Source organism: Oryzias melastigma, linkage group LG6, assembly GCF_002922805.2.
Source record: "Oryzias melastigma strain HK-1 linkage group LG6, ASM292280v2, whole genome shotgun sequence".
Lineage (NCBI taxonomy): Eukaryota > Metazoa > Chordata > Actinopteri > Beloniformes > Adrianichthyidae > Oryzias > Oryzias melastigma.
In genome coordinates, this window is record NC_050517.1 from 29878664 (window position 1) to 29900866 (window position 22203).

Below are 22203 nucleotides of genomic sequence, written 5' to 3' on the forward strand. Positions count from 1 at the left end.
CAAAAATATCATGAGGGATACATCAAACCCAGGACATGGACTGTTTGAACTGTTGCCCTCTGGGAAAAGATACCGGACAATGAAGTGCAGAACCAATCGGTTCAAGAACAGTTTTTTTCCCAGAGCAATAGTGTCTTTAAATTCCACTTGAAAGGTGTCTGTACAATACTAGTCTGATGTATGAAAATGGGAGGTGTGTGTTTGGTTTTATATTATTTATTTTTTTTATATTTATTTTATATTTACTGACATACTTAAAAATGCATTTTAATATGAAGATCTTCTAAATAATTTTCTTTAGATCTTTTATGCTTAATGTTTTTATACTTTTATATTCTTTTTATTTTATATTTATGCACCAAGAAGGGGTGGATTGCTTTTGCTTTTAATTTCATTGTGCAATTGGGTGCAATGACAGAATAAAGATTCTATTCTATTCTATTCTATTCTATTCTATTCTATTCTATTCTATTCTTCACCTAGCCCACTGAGCCACCCAGCCGCTAGTGAGTATAATAAATATAATTAATATAAATATTATATCTGGTCTTCTTTGTAAATATTTCTTTGCATTTTCTTAAAAACAAAGATCCCAGACCTCCATGGTCCAATAAAAAGACACTTTCTGCTCACCTCAAACCATCTTCTCCCTCTGGTCCCGACCCAGGTCACAGATTCTGGTTCTGGAGGAGAGTCCTAAGGCCACAGCTTTGAACAGCTGGAAACCTTTCCCACTCAGACCTCCCTGAGATCCTGGTGGAAGCTGCTGTGGACCTGAGGCTGCTTTAAAGCTCGTTATCGATGTCCGAGTCTCTATGAAGGAGGAATCATCTGTGGATTCTGCTGAAGGATTTTATACACACTTTGTACTTTGTAGTAACCATGAGGGAGCGACGAGAAAAGAGAAACTTTAGTCTTTTAAAAACACATTTTTAGACTCCATACATCACTGCTACAGACTTTCCTAAACAGGGTTGGTTCATCTGCTCCTAATTTAACAGAATAGAGACATACTCAGAAATGATATTTTGAGCTAAGTTTATACGTCCTTTATCATGAGAAAAATGTCACAAGAACATTTAAAAACCCCTGTTGGAGTGCGCCTGTGAGCAGTTAAATCATGAACGTTTGGGCGGGTGGTTATGTCATTCTTGGTGTCATTCTGACTCCGTGATATAGAAGCACAGGAATGTCGCAGTGGAACTAACATTGAGAAACAGCAAACTGTTGCCCCGAGGCAACAGATGAGTTCGGGTTTAGGAGGAAGAAAAGAAATTATTTGAGTCTTAAATTCATGCCATGATGTGGCTCAAGAGTCAACATATTCACAAAATAACAAACAGATGTCCATGTTGTGCTTTTGTTTGGCCGTGGTTATTTTTACATGCAGGAATTTCAAGCATGTGTCGTTTCTGTCCCACTGGAGATGAAGAGAAATCTGTTCTCACCCAGCATGAAAATATGGAAGCTAATGGCTGCCCCGCCATCATCACGCGGTTATTTTAAAGAAAGTGTCCATCTTCCCGCCAGCTTCAGAGGATGAGGGGCAGCAGGACCGGATATGAGTCCGGGTCTCACAGGAAGCAGATGCGTCCTGACGCCGTCATTCCACCAGAACAAAAACACTTCACTTTTCCAATGAGGCGCTTGATAAACTCCGGTGAAAACGTGCACGCGCGTCATGAAAAATTCATCAGAATATTGAGTGACACGAATCCTACAGACCCGGGGGGGTCAGGTGAAGCCTGGGGGGATTCTCTGGGGCTTTTCTCGCGATATCTCCGAGTCTGACGGGGTTGGAGACAGTCCCGCACCTGCAGTACGTGCGTGTGCGCGCCCCCTTTTTGGGACAGTGCGGGGCCGGGGACCGCCCCTTCCATCCGCCCCCTCCCGCCCCGCGAGGCCAGCAGCGGCGCCGCCGGCCACGTCTCAGAACTCCGCACGGACACCGGCGCGCGCGCCGCATCCCACGAGCCCGGAGACTGTACCCCGCGCGGACGGAGCTCTGAGGTAACGAACGGTTTGTTTCAGGGGGGTGGGGATGCAGTCCACTTCCGCCGGCCTGTCTGATGTCCGGCGGGAAGGACGGGCTGTCCGTCCCGTTATCCGCGCTGGTCCGACTAAAACACTTTCCCTCCAAACCGAACTTTCTGCTCAGGAACGGAGAGCGCGCGGACGGTAAGGACAACGGTCACGTGCTCTGACGGGGGAAAGGGGCACGCGCGCGAGAGAACAGAAACCTAATTCTGCCGTAAAGTTCTGGACTTCTAACAGCATAATTGTATGTAGTTTTTGGTTTTAAATTAATAGTTTCGTTAAAAAAAAACATTAGAAACGGGGAAGATTTGAGAAAAAAAGTTTCAATAAAAAAACTTCTAAATTTCAAATTTTAAGACGTGTACTTTTAAATAAATAAATGATGGATTTGTTTTTAATTTGTGAAAGGTAAGCTTTAAAATAATTGTAATAGTCTACAGCCTCACAACAACAAAAGAACATAAAGGATTATTTGCTAAAGGCTGAATAAGAAAACGGGTTTTTATCTAGTTGTTAAAGTTAATTATTGTTATCCTTTCATTCTAGAATTGTCAGATAATTTCCTTCTGTTTTTAACGTCCTAATTTAGATTTCTGTCTAGATTTATAAACGTGTTTCTTAGATTTTTTTGGTACAGAATTGAAGGAATCTGCCAACAGTTGAGAGTTTCTCTTTCCGTGAATTCAAATCCCACCAATTATTCTGAATTACACTAAAAGTAACCCCATATGAACGGGCTTACTTTTAGGTATAAATTATGTGTTCAGGATGATAAATGAAACTTTTCAAAATAAAAGGTAGGAAGTCATCCCGAGGAAACTCGGCGGCTCAGCCTCCAGCAAACAGCCTGTAACCGGAGCGCCGTCAGGGAAAGTATTTGTGTGTAAAAGTATTCAAAAATTCACAAACACGCTCCTACTTTGACAGCTCCTTTTCATCTTTCAAGCTGTGTTGAAGAAACATTCCCTGCTTGAGTGAATAATCTCCCAGTTCCTGTCAGAAGACAAAAGAAACTTCTAAAAAGTTCTTAAAGGAATTAAAGGAAGGAGTCTCTGTCGGGTTTTTTACACTCTTCGATCCCCAGAGTTAGATGACCGATGATCTGTCGCTGTACTCCACTCACAGCTCTGAAGCGTTTCTCTCTGATGAATTTCTACATTTCCTCCTTCGTTTTCGTCTTGAATGAGCGACCTCTGTAGAAGCCAGAAGATGTTTGTTTCTGATCATGATGTTGGAGCGTTTTGATTTGTTAGAAGGTCTTCTCCATGTTTAGATTGAACCTTTGTGTCACTGTGAAGCTCCTGATCAGTTTGTTTGTGTGACTGAATAAAAGGTGAAGGCCGTCCTAACCAACAGTCTGCTGACTCCTTTCTCTCTCCTTTCCCCCTGTTGAATAAATATTCTTAAACGCTTGACAAACGTTTCTTTATTCCATCGACTTTCACCACATTTCTCTTTGTTTCATCCCAAATGTTAGTTTTCTTTGCAGAAAAAACACATTTTTTGTGTTTCGTTACCAAAAACAGTGAAGCTGTTTGTTCACAGCCTAAAGGTTTGCAGACGGGGTTCTCTGTTTGTCACCATGAAGAGGTTTTTATTGGTCAGTTGGAAGTCGTAAACCGCTGAGCGCCACTGTTTCTGGATTTAGTTTCGCTCTTGTGTTGCTGGAGTTGATGGCGTGTTGTAAACTCAGGAATTCAGGTACGACAGGTGCTGAGTCACTTCAAGGAAACAAAGAAAAGGAAGCATCAGCTGCGGGACGATGGCAGCGGGATTTAGGGAAAAGTGTCACGAGTGAGAGCAGGAAACCTCTGGAAGCTCCACGTCAGGAGCAGAGCGCTCCTGTCTGAGCTTCATCTAACTTCTTATTCTCTGTCACAAGTGAAACATTGGATCAATTTACAGAAGTTCTGTAATCTGTTACATTTAAATAATAACTTTTTATCAAATTACATTTTTGAGTGGAACAAACCAGCAACTTAATATTAAAATTTGGTGAAAGATAATTATTTTAAATGTGATAAACTACTTAATTTATGTCAATTGAAGGTTGGACTTTTTTCAGTGTTTACAGATCCACTCGAGGGGAGCTGGTGTCTTTAACGTGTTCTTGTAGCCGTTTCTCCTGATGGAGGACAAAGCTGAAGAAATCTCAGGTTCAGATTTCATTTTGGAGTTTTTGCTTGTGAATCTGGAGCAGAAGCTTCTGGTTGTTCTGTAAACGCTGCGTCCATCCATCGTCTGGATCAGAACTCGCTCGCCGTTTCTGTCTGACCCCTAATGTCAGGTTGCGAGGGGCTGTAAGCTAGTGGGAGAGCATGTAAGCAATGAAATGAGTGCAGGCTCACTTCATCCAAACTGTGCACCTCTGCAGAAACTATGTCCTGGAAAACGACTGCGGTTCTTATGTGAAAGTAGCAGAATGACGGGGAGGCTTGGAGACAGAGCAGAGGATGCTGGGAGGGGGTTCCTGGGGGCGGGGTCACTGGAGTTCATCATTTCTCTTTTTGGGGGGGCTGTGGGAGACGCAGCTGCATGCGAGAGCTCGGAGGAGCTGTTGCTTTTCCCTCACGCCTGCAGCTGAGCGTGTTTTCATGCAGATCCGTTCCTGAAAACAGAACCGTCTCTGCAGCTGCAATAAAACAACAAGAAAACCTTTTACTGCGAGCTGGCGGCGGTCCTCTGGTCTCCATGGTTGAGCTCCTCTGAGCATTGTTACCTGCCTGAACAAATAGTCTACACTCCTATTTATAGCCGTGACGCGATCTGCTGTCCTTACAGGAGGTTCAATCACTAAACGAAGTCCAACTCACACCACCGGATGAAAGGAAAGACATTTTTATTGTGTTTGTTTTCTTTTGAGTGTAAAATAGAAAAAAGAGAAGAGTTCAACTTCTGGTTCTCAGGGTAAAAAATCCTGCAAAGCGTTGAATTGCAAACAGGAAACACAAATAAGCTCAAATAAAGAAGACAGTGTAGAAATGGGAGAACTGGGAGCACCTGTTTGGTCTCCAAACACGAATTCATGTTTGTGTGCGGGAGTTATATGACAATCCTCAGGAGAGAAAACACCTGTACAATAGGAACAAGTGAATCATGAGAATTATCACAAAGACGTTCCTCACAACGAGCCAATCACAAGGACCCTTAGAAAACTGAAGCGCAGGCAAATACACGTTCAGTGTCGTCAGCGTTTGTCTGCATCCTCATAAAGTCACTCTTCATGGGAACTCTTTCAAAACTGTTAATATTCAGATTTCTGGAGTCCTGAGAAGGGAAGCATCTGTGCACAGATGTTCCTCAAACCCGTTCAGGAAGAATAACAAAAGGGGGATCTGCTGGCTGCACGCCACTTTTCCGCTGTTGCCGTTAGCCAAACAAGATGATGATGATGGAGCCAGTCCTTCATCATCATCATGTTTAGCTAACGACTGCACATCAGGATGAGGCCGGCATGTTGCCATGTTGTTTGCATGAACAAACGCACGTCTGCCCTGATAGGCGTGTGAGCCACGCTCTGCAAACATGCGCGGTCATCCAGCGCTCAGTTTATTTAACGTCATGCCTGCTTAACGCCACGCCCTCCTCCTCCTCCTCCTCCTCCCTGGCGCAGGAGTCTTTATCTCCACATCTCTCATCTCCAGGTTGTTTTGACATTTCTGCCAAAATGAATCGGTCATGGCTGTGTTAGAAATATGAAGTGTCTACATGTAAAGGAGTAGCTGACGAGCAGGAAGGACCTGAGGATGACCAGAAGGACAAGCATGACTGGAACAAAGACTGTCTTCAGTGTCTGTTCCGCATTCTTAATATACCGTCAATTTAAAATAAATCTCTTTTTTTATTTGAAAGTCAATGATTTACAGTTGATTATGATTTTTAAAGAGGTTTTCAACAGGAAACATAAACCATGGATGTTGAAAAACACCTGTTGTCCTTTAACGAGGAGCTTCCTGTATTTTACAGGTGTCCACAGCTCTTCTATAGTGGTTTTTAACCTTTAGCTGAAGGCGTGGTTATAAAACGCTCTTTGACTTACAGAAAGTCTTCAACCGTTTACGTGATCACCGTGAATCCGCTGGTTCTGATGTGCAGAAAAGCAGCTTTTCATATTGTCTTTGTCGCTGCTGTGCAACAGTGCATGAGCAGGAAGGACCTGGCGATGGCCCGGAGAACAGAGATGACGTCTCTAGAGTGTTCGGTGTGCTCCACATCTGTAGTTGTCTGTCCAGCTTTGGAAAATATTCCTCTGTTTATTTGAAGATGTTAAGTTATTTATAGTGATTTTCTTATTAGATTTTTGACAGGAAACATCTGTTGAAAAGTTTAACAGTAAACCCAGATGAGGAAAAATACCTGTTGTATGGAGAGAAAACAGACTCACCTGCTGTCCTCCTCCACACCAGCGAGCGGAGCGGGGCGAAGGCTGACCACTCTGTCCGCTCGCCGCCGGCTCACGGAAGAGAGCGACAAGAACAGAGAAACTTTAGTGTTTTTAAATGCATATTTGGACTTTTTATGTTAATTATTGGACATATCTGTTTAAGAAAGTGGAAAAATGTCACCAGATAATCTTCACAATCTGAGTTCAAAGTAGCTGATAAGAAAACTCTGATGACCCAGCATTCGAGCAGCATTTAAACGCATCACTGACGGATTAATCTCAGAGATGAGGAAAGAGTCTCACATCATTGTGTGTAAATGTGGTTTTGTGTGTAGCAAGCGATTCATGTGTACTTTTAAAGAGTTGTGCATTCAGTCGGTTTAAGCTTTTGTAGTGTTAAGTTGTGCGTGTGTAAACTGTGTTTTGTATTTTTTTGAATATTATAATTTTTGTACTTATGCACTAATGTATGAGTTAGGGGTGTGCTAAAATATCAATATTGTGATATATCACGATATTTAGTCCTGCGATTGGTTCTGGATGGTTCTCATCAGGTATCGATCTTTTATTTTCATTTGAAGAGGCTGTAAAACGTTAAATTCATCATTCTTTGGTGAGATGTTCATTTGGAGGTAGATAGGGGCGTCCAGAATGGCTGTCTGGTGCACCAATGTGTCTGACAGCTACTTGAATTATTCCGTTTGTTGTTCTGTTACAACAATTCTGCACTAAGTAGAGACTCTGCTGATCAAGTTTACTGTTGTTAACATGAATCTGACAGAGATTTCAGTTCAGGTGTTGATGCTTTCAAAGACAGAATTACTGATTCCAGAAATGTTGCACTAAAGTTTTTTATTATGATTGTGTTCAAGCTACAAAATAAATGGGGATATATTTTCATAAAATATGTGTTCTTCTATATTTGATAAATTTAGAGAGGAATTTTTTTATAGTATTGTGATATTATCAACAACATGAGCCTTGTATCATATTATGAAGTAACGAGTGATGCCCAGCCCTAGAATGAGTTACACATCCAAAGACACACACAAATCCAAAGACACACACATCCAAAGACACACACACATCCAAAGACACACACACATCCAAAGACACACACATCCAAAGACACACACACATCCAAAGACACACACAGCCAAAGACACATATACATCCAAAGACACACACATCCAAAGACACACACACATCCAAAGACACACAAATCCAAAGACACACACAAATCCAAAGACACACACATCCAAAGACACACACATCCAAAGACACACACATCCAAAGACACCCACATATCCGAAGACACACACATCCAAAGACAAACACGAGTGTAGCATTCCACCCTTGGAAACAACTCTGATAACCTGTGCTGAACATTTGGTCACCTAACTTTCATGTGGAATGCCTTTCTTGAGATAACAGAGTCCCTCTTCCAGCAAGGAGCCATAAAGTCGTCTGAAACCCCTACCTTCCACTCGGATATAAGTCATTAAACTGGGCCAGAACCCTGACTTTTCTGCATTCGAAACTCTGGCAAACGTCAGCCGTCAACTTCAAAAGAATCTTGGTTCCAGCAGGTTGACCCCCTGGAGTCCAAGCATGCCCGTCAGACACTCAGAGTCTTTTGTCTAAAACATGTGACCCTTCGTAACTTTTCTTATGTTTTAAATCACAGGACTTTTGTTCATTGTATCTTACATGTAAAACATCTCTCCACAGTACCAAGAAATGTCCTATTATTACATGTGTGTAATCAAACCTTTATTCCTAGCAGAAGAGGATCCACAACTACTTTGAGGTTAAAATCCATGAATAATCATTGTGTAACCGTCAAAGCTTGGAGAATTACTGTTCTGTGTTTATGCGGACTTTGGGAAGCATTTCATGTGCCACATACAGGATTCACACACACATATAGGGTTTTATAAACTTTGATTGATAGAAACCCCTTTTTATTGTTAATTCAGCATTAAGGAAACCATGAATAAAGTTACGCCCCTGATATTTGCATAGACAGAGCTCATTGGGACATGGAAATGACCTGCAATTGTAAAACGCCTCAAATCCCCACAGATTGGACGATTCTGGCCCTGCCTCCCAGTTTGAAAACTTTGGCGCGCAGGCCAGAGGCTCTCTTCTTCCCTTTTTCCCCCTTCTTGGCTGCTGCGCAGACCCTCTCAACACCTTCTGAAGGCTTCTCAGACAGGCTCAACAACACGCCTCTAAGCTAACTGATAAGCTAGAAGCCAGAACAGGAACAGGACAGAAACATCTAAGTTCTTCCAGTCTTAAGATCACGTTTTTTTTTTCGCGCGCTTTCTTTCTTTTCAACATTTTTGTCTCCCATTTATTTCGCAGACTAATTCCACTTTTTTAATCATTTTTGATGCTTTTACTTTGAAACTGATTTTTAATGCTAGACCAGTCGATAAGTTTCATTGTCCGGCCAACTTTGCGACTTATACTGTTTGGTCACAAAACGGAATAGAGAAATCGTTCGACCACCCCAGAAGCTACGTGACTGAACGGAGCAGAACCAGCAGAACCGCAGGTTCCCTTTCCTTCTACACCTGGCTGCAGATCTCACCTCTACGGCCCGCCTGAACCATCCAGCTAGGAACGGGATCAACCACCCTTCCTGGCAGAGCAGACCCAGATCCAGACCGCTGGTGAGAAGTCGAACTTCGCTCATACAGTCAACTGCTGGTGGTTAGAACAAAGATTAACTATTTTTGCAAGAGTAACATCTTTGCCCCGTTTTGAATTCCCCCTTTTAAGAATAGCTTATTCTCAGATCAGTAACATCACCCTTTTTATGCACAACACACACTTAATGCATCCACACATTTAGCATTCCTCACCTCGATATTGTGTGTCTTTTCTTCTCATTTACCTATTCTAGTTATTATTTAAAGTTATATTCTGTGTTCCACACATGTTGATTGCTTTCCATGCTTTTACGTCCATTATTTCTGCTTGTTTAACCTCATGTTATTCAATAAATATTAAAAAGGACGTCGTTGTGCGATATCATTTTTTTCTTCTTTGTGGTAAAGTCACTTCACAGGGTAAAGACACTTACGCTAAAATTGAGAGACTGATTAATTGATTACTTTATTGATTAGAAGTAGCGGCTAATCATTGATGAGTAATAGTTTCCTTCATTACGAAGGTGGTGCCCCGAGGATAATTTTATTAGATTTCAGTTTAATAAAATGTATATTTTTTCAACCAACTTTGGGATTGAATACTTCATATTCACCCCCCTTGTACGCTACAAAAGCTACACACAAATCCAAAGACACACACATCCAAATCTCATCGGGGTGAGTCTCTTTTCTCTCTGTTTGTCCAGTAAAAAAAGCCAGAAGCTTCAAAACAGTGAAAGCCAGAAGACAAAGATCCTCTGATAGATCTCTGTCTTTTTGTCTCAGATTAAATTGATCCTGTTCTCTACATCTGATCCTTCTGTAGCAGATTTTTAATCCTATCAGCGTGGAAGATGTCGCCAGCAACAACACGTGTTGACATACTTGAAGTCTGTGAGCGTTTCCCTGATCACCGTGAATCAGCTGATTCTGATGTCTGTAACAGGTAGTTCCTGATGATGCCAGAAGATCAAGGATGATTGGACCGAGATAATCTCTAGTGTGGTCTATGTTTGTCCCTCATCCTTAATGTACTTGTTTATTGGGATTTTGATAGGTTTCTAACAGAAATCCTCTGTTGAAAATGCCAAAAGTAAAACTAAAACATAAAAACCAGAGAAAAGCTAAAGGCTTAAATAAAGTGAATTCCATAAGACAAACATTTGATTATAGAACTTTTATTTCTCTGATTAGCTATGAGGAGCTCCCTGTATTTTACAGGTGTTTACAGGTGTAGTGTTTTTAACCCTTTAGCTGCAGATGTCAGCACCAACGTAAATCTTAGTTACTTCATTTCACTGTTTTGCATAATTATGTAATCCGGTTGTTGTTGTTGTTTTGTTTTTTATTTTTAAATTCCCAATAGTAAAGTGAAGTTCTTGTTGATTATTGATTAATCAATCAATAATCAATACTAATTAACATTATTTCAGTAAACGGTAACATCAGTCATACATCATGTAACAGATCTATAATACTCATTGATTATCATCAAAGTACGACGTTATACTGATGTAGAAGAATAATAATTACACATTGAAATCAAGTTTTGAAGTAACGATAGAGTTCTTATTGATCATTCTCTGAAAGAATTCTTAGATATTTTCAGTAAACATTAATGATTCACACAATTTCTAATAATCATTATCTTTAGAACACATAATTACAATAATCTTGTAATCATTGCTACATATTTTGGATCAAGTAAAGAACATTAATACCATAGTGATTGTAAACTTTCAGTAATCATTACTGCATATTACATAACATAAAACTCATCGATTACATTTGAAAATCTTTGATTTTTTCATCACATTCAAGTTCAGACATTTGGAATTCTTCAACCACCAGTTGATCTTTAACTCGTCTGATCTTCATAGATTAGAGTTTCTTCATCCATGTTCTTGAATGTATAAATGCTTGAACATCGTTTGAGCTCATTACTGAACTTGTTCCAGAGTTTAGTTCCACACAGAAACACAGAAACTTTTCTTTGTGGTTCTTATCAATCTGACCTTGAAGTTCCTGCATCCTCTCAGTTTGTTCCTCCTTCATTTCTAAGAACTGTTTCTGGATATTTATGGGAATGTTTTCCCACTAGTGTAAAGATCAACAAGATCATACAGTCTTAAGATTCTGGATTGATAAATAAATCGTTAGTGTGATCCAGATAACCGTCTTTATGTCTAATTCTGATGGCTCGTTTCTGAAGCATAAACAGAGGATGTAGTGAACTCTTAGAATTATTACCCCAAACTTCTATACAGTCGGTGAAATATGGTAATATTAAGGAGCAGAACAATAAATATATACAGTTTTATTCTAATATATATTTAGATTTATTTATAATTGAAATACTTTCTGAAACTTTAGTTTGTTTGTGTCTGATGTGTGGCTTCAGTTTGTTATCAATAACAACCCCTAAAAATTTAATTTCTGTTACACTTTCGATTAAGTCATTATTAACTTTAATTGAGAGCTCTGTTGGCTTTGTAATTACCAAAAACATCACTTTAGATTTGTCTAGATTCAAAGATAGTTTGTTGTTATCCATCCATGATTTTATTTTGATTAACTCTGTGTTCAACACATTGATAAGTTCCCTTTGATTGTCTGTAGAATAGAAAATATTTGTGTCATCAGCAAATAAAATGAGTTTTAAAAGTTTTGAAACATTGAATATATCATTGATGTAGATTTTGAACAGCAGCGGGCCCAGAATTGATCCTTGTGGGACACCACAACTTATCCCTTTGGCCTCTGATGTGAATTCATTCATCTTGACAAATTGTTTTCTTCCTGTTGAAAAGCTTTTGACCCAACTTAGCGCTACTCCTCTGATCCAGAATCTACTCCTCTGATCCAGAATCTACTCCTCTGATCCAGAATCTACTCTGATCCAGAATCTACTCCTCTGATCCAGAATCTACTCTGATCCAGAATCTACTCCTCTGAGCCAGAATCTACTCCTCTGATTTAGAATCTACTCTGATCCAGAATCTACTCCTCTGATCCAGAATCTACTCCTCTGATCTAGAATCTACTCCTCTGATCCAGAATCTACTCTGATCCAGAATCTACTCCTCTGATCCAGAATCTACTCTGATCCAGAATCTACTCCTCTGAGCCAGAATCTACTCCTCTGATTTAGAATCTACTCTGATCCAGAATCTACTCCTCTGATCCAGAATCTACTCCTCTGATCTAGAATCTACTCCTCTGATCCAGAATCTACTCTTCTGATCCAGAATCTAGTCCTCTGATCCAGAATCTACTCCTCTGATCCAGAATCTACTCCTCTGATCTAGAATCTACTCCTCTGATCCAGAATCTACTCCTCTGATCCAGAATCTACTCCTCTGATCCAGAATCTACTCCTCTGATCCAGAATCTACTCCTCTGATCCAGAATCTACTCCTCTGATCCAGAATCTACTCCTCTGATCCAGAATCTACTCCTCTGATCCAGAATCTACTCCTCTGATCCAGAATCTACTCCTCTGATCCAGAATCTACTCCTCTGATCCAGAATCTACTCCTCTGATCCAGAATCTACTCCTCTGATCCAGAATCTACTCCTCTGATCCAGAATCTACTCCTCTGATCCAGAATCTACTCCTCTGATCCAGAATCTACTCCTCTGATCCAGAATCTACTCCTCTGATCCAGAATCTACTCCTCTGATCCAGAATCTATTCCTCTGATCTAGAATCTACTCCTCTGATATAGAATCTACTCCTCTGATCTAGAATCTACTCCTCTGATCCCGTACACCTCCAGTTTGTCCAGTAGGATGTCATGATTGAGAGTCAAATGCTTTTTTAAGTCATGAAGATTCCAGCTGCAGATTTCTTTGATCCAGAGTTTGTGATCTCCTCTACAGCATCAATGATCGCCATTGAGGTTGATCTGTTTTCTCTAAAACCAGATTGGTTTTCATTTATGATGTTATATTTATCAATGAATTTAGCTCATTTGTTATTGAATATCTTCTCTAGAATGTTTGAGGATTGTGGAAGGAGAGAAATAGGTCTATAGTTAGTAAACAGGTGTTTGTCTCTTATAGAGAGGAATCACTTTTTCATTTTCATTTGGTTTCTGAATCTCCCAGTTTGTAATGATAAGTTACATATGTATGTTAGAGCCTTAGAAATCATGTTAATCACCTTTTTCACCACCGTCATATCGATATCATGACAATCTGCTGAGTTTTTACTCTTGAATTTATTAACGATTGATATCAGCTCATTTTCATTCACATCAGAGAGAAAGATGGAGTGTGGGATCCTAGCGCTGGATGGAATATTCTCTATGTTGGTTTTGCACTTTGGAGTTTCTGCTGCCAACGCTGGACCCACGTTTACGTTTGTTGAGACCGTTTGCTGCTTCATTCATAGAACAGGTTTGACCCGTCTCATCTGTAAAGTAATCTGGGTATGTTCGTTTTTTGTCCCTTTTAAGGATGGTGTTTAATATTTCCCAAACTTGCTTCACATTGTTTTTATTTCATTCAGTAGATTATTATAGTTCACTTTTTTACTGTGCCGTGTTATTTCAGTCAGTTTATTTTTGTAGGATTTGTATCTCTGTTCATTTTCTCTTGATCTTTGTTTTAAGAACTTTTTATTGAGGTTATTTTTCTTTTTACAAGCATTTTATAGACCAGTGGTTAACCAAGGACATTTAGCAAATTTGTTCTTGATTTGATAAACTGGACAATTCTTGTTGTAAAGTGAGATAAATATTTCTAGAAAACATTTATAAGCCGTGTCCACATCTTTCTCTCTGTACACAGAATTCCAGTTTTGTTTGGTTAAGTCATTATTAAGAGAGTTCATTGTTTTTTCATTTCTTGACCTTTTATAAACTGATTCTTTGATTACTTTCTTTGTTTTTATATTGATATCAGATAAAAACTGGTAAATGATCAGTTATGTCACAAATCATAAGTCCACTCATATAAGTGTTTTCTATGTTATTTGTGAATATATTATCAATAAGAGTAGTACTTTGAGCAGTGATTCTGCTGGGTCTAGTTATGGTTGGATATAAACTCATACTGTACATTCTGCTGATAAAGTCATCTGTTGTTTTATGGTTTCCTGGGTTTATCAGATCTATATTGAAATCTCCACAGATAAACAATATTTTGTTACTTTGAGAGTGAAACATTTTCTCCATCCAGTCACTGAACACTTCTAAGCTTGACCCTGGTGACCTGTATATACAGCTGACAATGACCTTTTTCCCTGATTCATTACATACTTCAATCGTAATACATTCCAGTAATCCATCCACTGCAACTGACATTTTATCCATTACTTTGAACTTCAGATTTTTTTGCACATAAATTGCGACTCCTCATCCTGTTTTCTTTACTCTGTTCACAGAACGAAGTTCGTAGTTTTCCAATTCAAAGTCAGCGTCCTTGTCGCAGCTAAACCAAGTTTCAGATATGATGTTAAAGGAATGTTCCAGATTCTGTAAATAGTCCTTGATGTCTCCAAAGTTGGTGTACATACTTCTGCTGTTAAAGTGGATGATTGACTTTCTTCCTTCTGGGTTAACAGAGTTTTTAAAGTCATCTATGCTATAATATTTGCAGTCCAGATTAACAGTGGAAAAGAATTGATCAGGGTCTATGTCATCTTGCTGGTTGTTATCATCACTGAATATATGAAGGTCAGGTTGTTGGTCAGGTTGCTGACGGTTCAGATCTGTCTGAGAGTCGTGCTCACAGTTGACTGTTGTAGAGATTGTGTTGGTGTTATCAGCCATTGTTAGTGAAGTTTGTCTCCTCACCTCGTAGACCAGCATTCATACTTATCTCCTGTTTAGACTGCAGTGGGAACAAACTTCTCCAGCTCCTCCAGGCTTCTGATGATGATGACCTTGGCTTGCTCAGGAGAGCCACAAAGCTTGGCGTAGATTTTTCCATCCCGTGTCCAGGTGTTTTGGAATTTTCCAATTTTTCTCAGGTAGCGGGCTCTTCGGGCGATGTCAGCATTGCGTTTAGTGAGATTCTCGTTGATAAAGATGTTGGATCCCTTCAGGTTTCTTCCTTGCTTCAATAAAGCAACTTTGTGCTTCCGATTGACAAACATCATGAGAATCGCAGGTCTGTCGGTCTCTCCTCTCTTTGGGAGTGGACGGCAGATCTCCAGGTTGTTTGTGTCCAGAGAAATTCCTTTGGACTTCAGGAAATCTTCCACCTGTTGCTCCACGGAGCTCGTCTCCTCTTCAGATTCTTCTCCGTTCCCTGCAGCCGCTGCATGTGCATACGACCGGGGCTTGATTTTCAATCCGGTGATGATCACATCATTAATCCTGGAATTGTATTCTTGGTCATCCATGTTTGTCCATGTTATCCAATCGGATCCAGCCAGTCTGCTCATGCAGAGCTCGGAGCTGCCTCCCGTCCTCCAGCCTGTCCACAAGGTCCTGGTTCTGCTTCTTGAGGGCTCCAACTTCTTCCAGCACGAAATCAAGCAGCTTCTTGATATCCTCCGAATCGTCCGTCACTATAATTGTATCACAAATGATGTCATCTTATTGACCTCATTGTTGCTCTTGATCATAAATAGACACATTTGCTCTCATACATACAGTACAATGAATCCATTTAACACAATGGTCAGCCTTTGATTATTGTTTGAAAGTGAGATTGTGTTATTGTTTTATACTGTAACTGTATTCATTTGACGTGTGCTGCTGAGCTCTTGGCCAGGTTGATCTCAGTGGGTTCACCTGGTTGAGTAAAGGTAATTCATGTTTTGAATCCCATCTTTGTTAAGTTTTAAATACTCCTTATTGGTGACCATCTTATTTTCTATTTTGAGTTATTAATACTTTTTCAAGTTCTTATTGATCATCAGAAAGTACTGTTACTGCAGAAATTAAAATGAATTTGTCTTCCCTCAATCCAAATAGGATTTTCCGGTATTGATTATCGATTGATCTCATTTTTAATTGATTTTTGTCATGGTGACGTGGCGAGATAGACCCAGATGCTGGAACCCAGAAGGATGACGAGAGGCAGAAGTAGTTAGAAAGTTTTTATTGTCCGTGGCGATTGTGGAGCTGCAGCCGGGACTTGAATGGAGTTGCAGACTTGAGATGGAGAATGAAGATCTGAGGTGAACTGGAGCGCCAGGGTAGACGAGACATAACTGGACCCAGGTCGGCAGGTGGATGACAGAGATCTGGAGACAGAGGTTTTCTAAGGTGAGGCGTAGCAAAGAGTCGTAACAGCACAAGCGTTAAACATGAGAGGTCAGGTAACCAGGTAAGGCGACGAACTGGCGAAGAATGCTGGGAAGGCTCCTCTTAAGTAGACAGGTGAAGATGATGAGTGCCGACAGCTGGGGACAATCAGGTGGAGCAGGAGCACAGGTGCAACATGACATTTTTGATCTTACAGTTTTTCTCCATCATTTCAGTGCGTTTCAACAGTTAGTTCAACCTCCACAACATTTAGTCATTTGTGCACAACCTAGTGTCAGCTTCATGTTCATTTCATTCAATAGCAAATCCTTATGGACACAAAACAATTGATGAAGAACAAATCTCTATAATTGTATCACTTTTGACTTTGATCTTCATTCATTTGTTTTATCATGTCTGTCAAAATGATCTGAACTTGTCCAGGCTGATTAGTCATTGTTTGTACAACTAATAATCTTAATTTCATTGATTGTGTCTTTGCACACAAACTTGTTGAACATGTTCTCAAACATTTTATACACACATTTTAAATATTATTATTCTTATTGTGTTTCCATGAAAGTTTGCGTAAACCTTTTTAAGGAAAACCCCATTATACACTGATAAGAAAGTGTTTGAAGTATTTGTTGTTTTATCATCAGGCAGTGATGAACATGACTGGATTCTGGTGGAGTATCTTCCTCCCTTCTCTCCATTTCTGAATCTCATTGAAGAGTTTCTCTCCTTCTGGAGGTGGAAGGTTCATGATCAGCGTCCACAAATGACCTGCTAGAGGTCATGAATGCAGCTGGTGATGACATCACAGCAGAGTCTGCAGAGGGTGGATTCGGTTCTCGAGAAGATTCTGTCCTCTTTACAGTTTTTCCCTGTTGCTTTGGCTCATTTCTTGAAACAGAAATTCAATTTATTAAAACAAAAGATCATTTGGCTAAACACACCTACACTTTTCCAAAACAGTTCAGATCTCTAGTACAACCAAGTTTCTTCTCCAAAACTCTTCACACAAGCTTCAGCAGCTCATTCTTTTCCCCGGTAAAGAGTCAGAGCCATCGTAATAACATGGATCCTTCTCAGGTGATTTTGCTCATTCTCATTCATTTAGTTCTCTTGTCAAAACAACCTGGATTTTCCAGCAAAACACCATGGATCACCTGCAGATGCTCACATCTCCTCCAAAACTCTTTACTCTTGGGTCAAAATGAAGTTTTTTACTCACATGGATGATCAGAGAACTCAAAAAGAATTGTCTCTCTGTCAGTGTGTGAGCTCTGCAGGTCAAACCGCTAAGACGTTTTGTCACAATAGAGGTCGAGGTAGCTACACGTAGCAAGCATAAAAGATTTCAAAGTATCTATCAAAGTTGAACATCTCACACACCTACACATTAAACATTGAAACGTTTTCATTTACAATAAAAAAGGGCGTATTCTTCTCTGCACGTCCAATGTAAAAACTAACCCCTCCCAAAAAAATCAAGCAGCCTACAGGACTGCAAATGGCATTCTAGTGTGAGGTTCACTGGTCACTGTTGGTCTCCTCCCTCTCAGGGTGATCAACTTGATGCTCCTGGCCATCCAGAAGCTCTTCTCTGGCCAAAGATTTTCATCCACATCACAGCGGATTGTTGAGTACATACATGTTTTACCTGCGAAGGGTTTGGACAACGGATGAGACCGATTCACATTAGGCTGTACTCGGCGACCGGCCTCTGCCATTGTGAGGTGATGGTTGACAACATGGTCTATAATAGTGGCCCGTATTTCATCTGGGACAGCATGGTGTCTGCGTGCTCCTCGACCTCTTCCTCTTATCCCACCACTACTCATCCTCACTGCTCCTCTTCCTCCTCCAGTTGGTTCTCTCCCCCTTCTTCCAGCAGGAAGTTGACCTTGCTCATTTTGCTGCTCCTCCATGTTCATTCTACAAATGGTTCTGGCCCTGGCCTATTTATACATATTTGCCAGCATTTACATTTATATAGGTACATTAGGCAGCACCTGTGAGGAGTTAGAACTCACTATTTGAGATGTGAAAAACTCTTCATTCATTAGTGAAGTATTCATTTGACCTCAGCATCAACGATTGTCTTGAATCTAATAATTGTTTCAAGTATTTTTGTATTGTTCATAACATAATGTTCTTGACTAGATTTGAAAAATGTACTAATATAATTGTGAATGGGATGGCTCCCTGAATGAAGTTTTGCAGACATGTTTTGAATGGCACGACCGATTGACTCAGAATTGTCTCATCAGTTTGAATCAACAGGATCTAAGCTATTGAAAAATTTGCAAAATGTTGGTTTATTGTGCTAACTCCAGGGAACTTGTCCAAAAAAACTAAAAAATTAACTGACACATTTGAGACATGTACTAATGCAAATGAAATCTGAAGAAAAGAATGAGAAATGACATTCAGTTGTGAGCAAGTACAAGTGTGTTTGGCCAAACAATCTTTGAATTATGGAAATTTCATTTTTGTTTCAGGAAATGAGCCAAACCTACGGAGAAAAACTGTAAAAACTGGGGTGATGCCCTCAATTGCCCTAGGCTTCAAGGGGTACTGCGCCCGTCGGGGTCTAAAGTGAGATTTGGGATTGACAACCAAAGGTTCACAATTCCGTATGAGACCAACATCAAATTTATGCTTGGCCCAAACACAATCAGGAACACCGTCCAGTTCAAGAATGGAAGCATCCAGAACCAAAAGATAGGGGTGTGGCATCTCATGGCCTGGCCTGTAGTGAGGAAAAAATAAAATCAAATAAAATCAAACTGCCAGGCTCACGCTGCCAATCCAGAGCATGGTTGCACGCTCTAGTCCAGGAACCCAAATCTTTCCATTCATCAGTAGGGCCTTTGGACAAAGAAATGTGAGGGTCACTTCCTGGAATCTCAAAAAAAAAGAAAAAAAAGGGGGCTTGGGTGGAGCTCAAAGAAACAGACACCGCACAGCGCGTTGCAGTCCAGAAAAGGCTGCACACAGACAAATGATCATTCATACATTCAAAAAACTGCACTTTCATACTCTGGGTCTGGGTCCCCGGAAAAAATAAAAAAGATGGGCTGTACTATGAACATTTTCTGGTATCAGCAGAGCTGGGAAAGTAACTCTTCAGCTAAGCTAAGCTAAGGCTATAAGCTCATTCTGTTGTTCATAGCAGATCTGTCATTGATAAGAGATCTGACAATCTGGGAGGCGAGATTGATTAACTAAAGTGTAAACACATTCACACTGGGGTTGAACAGTCATACCATCGGGAGAGGAGCGGAGTTTAAGGCCTAACTTCAGCAATAGGTCACGACCCATTAAATTAAAGGGGCAACAAGGGGAAATTAGAAAGGCATGTGTGAATGGGGGCTGTTCAGGATAGGTGCACGTGAGGGGCACAGAAAATGTTCTCTTGTCTCAGTTCCTCTCGCACGAACAGAAAAAAGAAATTGGCCACTCAAAGGGTGTTAAAATAAAAAAAATAAAAAAAATTCAGCACGGATGATGGAAAAAGTGGCTCCTGAGTCAGCAATGAATTCACAAACAGTGACTGTTGTCATAGGGAGACGCATAAGACTATCTTCTGTGAGGAATATGTGAGTGTGTGTGTGCGTTCTTATCTGAGCAGGGAGGCCACAGCCGGCACCAAATCCAGACCTCTAACCCCTCCCTCTCCGCAGTCTGTTCCTTGATGGTGGGAGGAGCTCTTGAAGTTTCTGTGTCTGCGCCCACGAGGAGGACCCTCCAGTTCTGACGTTTACGTCCACGCCCACGATCTTGGTGGTTCCGGGCTTGCGGACAATGTCTTGACCAATGTCCATGGGGACCACAGCGGAAGCATGCGTCCTTTGCAGCATAGTTAGCAGGGGTGTGAGGTGGGGGGGTAAGCACCCATAGAGAAGCCAAGTAGGAGGAGGAGCAGCCACAGGGGCTTGTGGGAATGACGCATGTTGGAGGAGGTGCAGCTGTGCACGATGCTGGGCGTCGCTCTTTATCTTTTTTTTTTTTTTTCTTTTTTGGCCTCCTTCTCCTGCTGGCGGCGTTGTTCGGGCTTGGCATGGCGAGCCATCTGGGCCTGACGGACAGTGCTGTCCTCACAACCAACACAAGAGTCTTTGTTGCGCTGCTGAGGGTCTTCTGGAGGTTGTTGAGAAAGTGCTGTTTGAGGAGGGTCTCATAAGGTGTCATGTCCCCTGAGGGAAACCATCAGGCTTGGTCATTCCGCTATAGTTGTCGTAAGCGGCTTGCAGCCGGTCAAGGAACTCCTTCACATCTTCATCCTCGTGCTGCATGCAGGCACTGACCTTTGCGTGGTCGCACTGGACAGGGAAGTGAGCACGAACAGCCGCTATCAGTCCGTCATTCCATTGTCTATAGGCCACGATTGCTGCATTCTGGTTGGCAGGGTCATGCCAGTCGTGAGTCGCAGGCTGGTGTTGGGCCTCGAAGTGGCTCCTCAGAGTGGAAAACTGGGATTGGCTCAGAATATTCAGCATCACTCTAGCCATTTTCCAGAGCTGGGCACATAGTCTCTGACAAAGTCCTCCAGGGCTCCCTCCAAGACCTCCCCACCTTTATCTGGTTTGGGCAGGTGCTTGGATGCAGCAATGACGTCATCAGCAGTCCAGGCGCGGTACACAATCACTGGATCTCCAGTTGGGTCGGCAACTTGAACCATGGGAGCTGTTAGCACTGTCCGGCTCCCCTTCTGCTGCAGCTCCTCTTGTTTTGCCTTCACAAATCTGGTGTTGTGAGCAGGAACTGATAACACTGCTGAAGGCCGGAGCTTTACTTCTTCCATCTTCACAGGAGGAAGAGGAAGGGGGGATGGAAACAGCTGCTGCTGCTGTTGCTGCTGGTTCATCTCAGGCTGCATAGCTGTCGCTCCTGCGTTTTGTTCCCCGTCATCACCGTGTGGTTCTGGTTGAGCTGATTGGGGCTGATATGGAGGAGGGGTAGAGTCCAGACTTGGTCCGACTGCAGCACTCTAGAGATCCTGTGTAGGAGGGTAAAGAAAAGAAGAGGGTGCTGAGGAAGTTTCCTTATTTTCAGTCGATTCATCAGACTTTTTTCTGTTATCTTTTTTTTGTTTTCTATTTTCAGGGCAGTCAGGGCCTTGCAGGCCGTCTGCCTCTCCCATTTTTACGCTCCGCTTCCCAAACTTTCAAACATTCATTCATATCATCCATTCGCTTAATTGTCTTTTGTTTAACCCTTTTTCGCTCATTCATCATTCGTCTCTCTTCAGTTAAGTTTTTTCTGAGTTTCTCAAGTTGGCTTTTACTCAAAGAACCTCCCTCGGGGAACCCATGTTTCTGACACCAGTAATCCACAAATTCACAACATTCAACACCATGCTTCGCCTTCATAAACGTGACCAGACTTGAGTCTGAACCTCCGCTCTGTTTATCATTTGCATTACCCATTTTCTTTTTTTTTTTTCCTTCCCGAACCTAATCTCACAGGACTTTAACCTGATCTTGATTGATTAGGGCGACAGTTCCTTCCCGAACCTAATCTCACAGGACTTTAACCTGATCTTGATTGGTTAGGGCGACTGACGTTTGTTGGTTCCCAGAAATTTCTGGTCACAACCATCAAATCATTACCAAATAACCTGTTCTCCCCACCACGTGGGTGACAGGTTTTTGCTACCTGGTATGGTACAACGGATTAAGCTATACGCACAGGACTCGATTCACTTATCAATTTATGGCTACCCGTTTTTGCGATAAGGGATCAGATTATGCTCACAGGACTCGACTCGCTTATGATGGGTTTCAGCAAATGGTAGAGAAGAAAAAAGAGAGCTCTGATCTGTGATGAAGGACGCTCACATTTTATACAGTCATACAATCAGCTGGTAATCAGGAGCTTAAGATGGAAATGTAAGTGTCATATCTAATGT

At 41.2% G+C, this 22203-nt stretch overlaps 1 protein-coding gene and 1 long non-coding RNA gene across 2 annotated transcripts in view; one reads left to right on the forward strand and one right to left on the reverse strand.

Moving 5' to 3' along the window:
- Nucleotides 1-1713: 1713 nt before the first annotated feature.
- chst6 (carbohydrate sulfotransferase 6) overlaps nt 1714-22203 on the forward strand; it is a 34609-nt gene continuing 14119 nt past the window's right edge. Inside the window, exon 1 of the mRNA XM_024282147.2 lies at nt 1714-2010. The gene's annotated coding sequence lies outside the window, so the exon portion shown is untranslated. The remainder of the gene's footprint in view (nt 2011-22203) is intronic.
- LOC112152511 overlaps nt 16123-22203 on the reverse strand; it is a 23155-nt gene continuing 17074 nt past the window's right edge. Inside the window, exon 2 of the long non-coding RNA XR_002920316.2 lies at nt 16123-16282. This is a non-coding gene — a long non-coding RNA (uncharacterized LOC112152511). The remainder of the gene's footprint in view (nt 16283-22203) is intronic.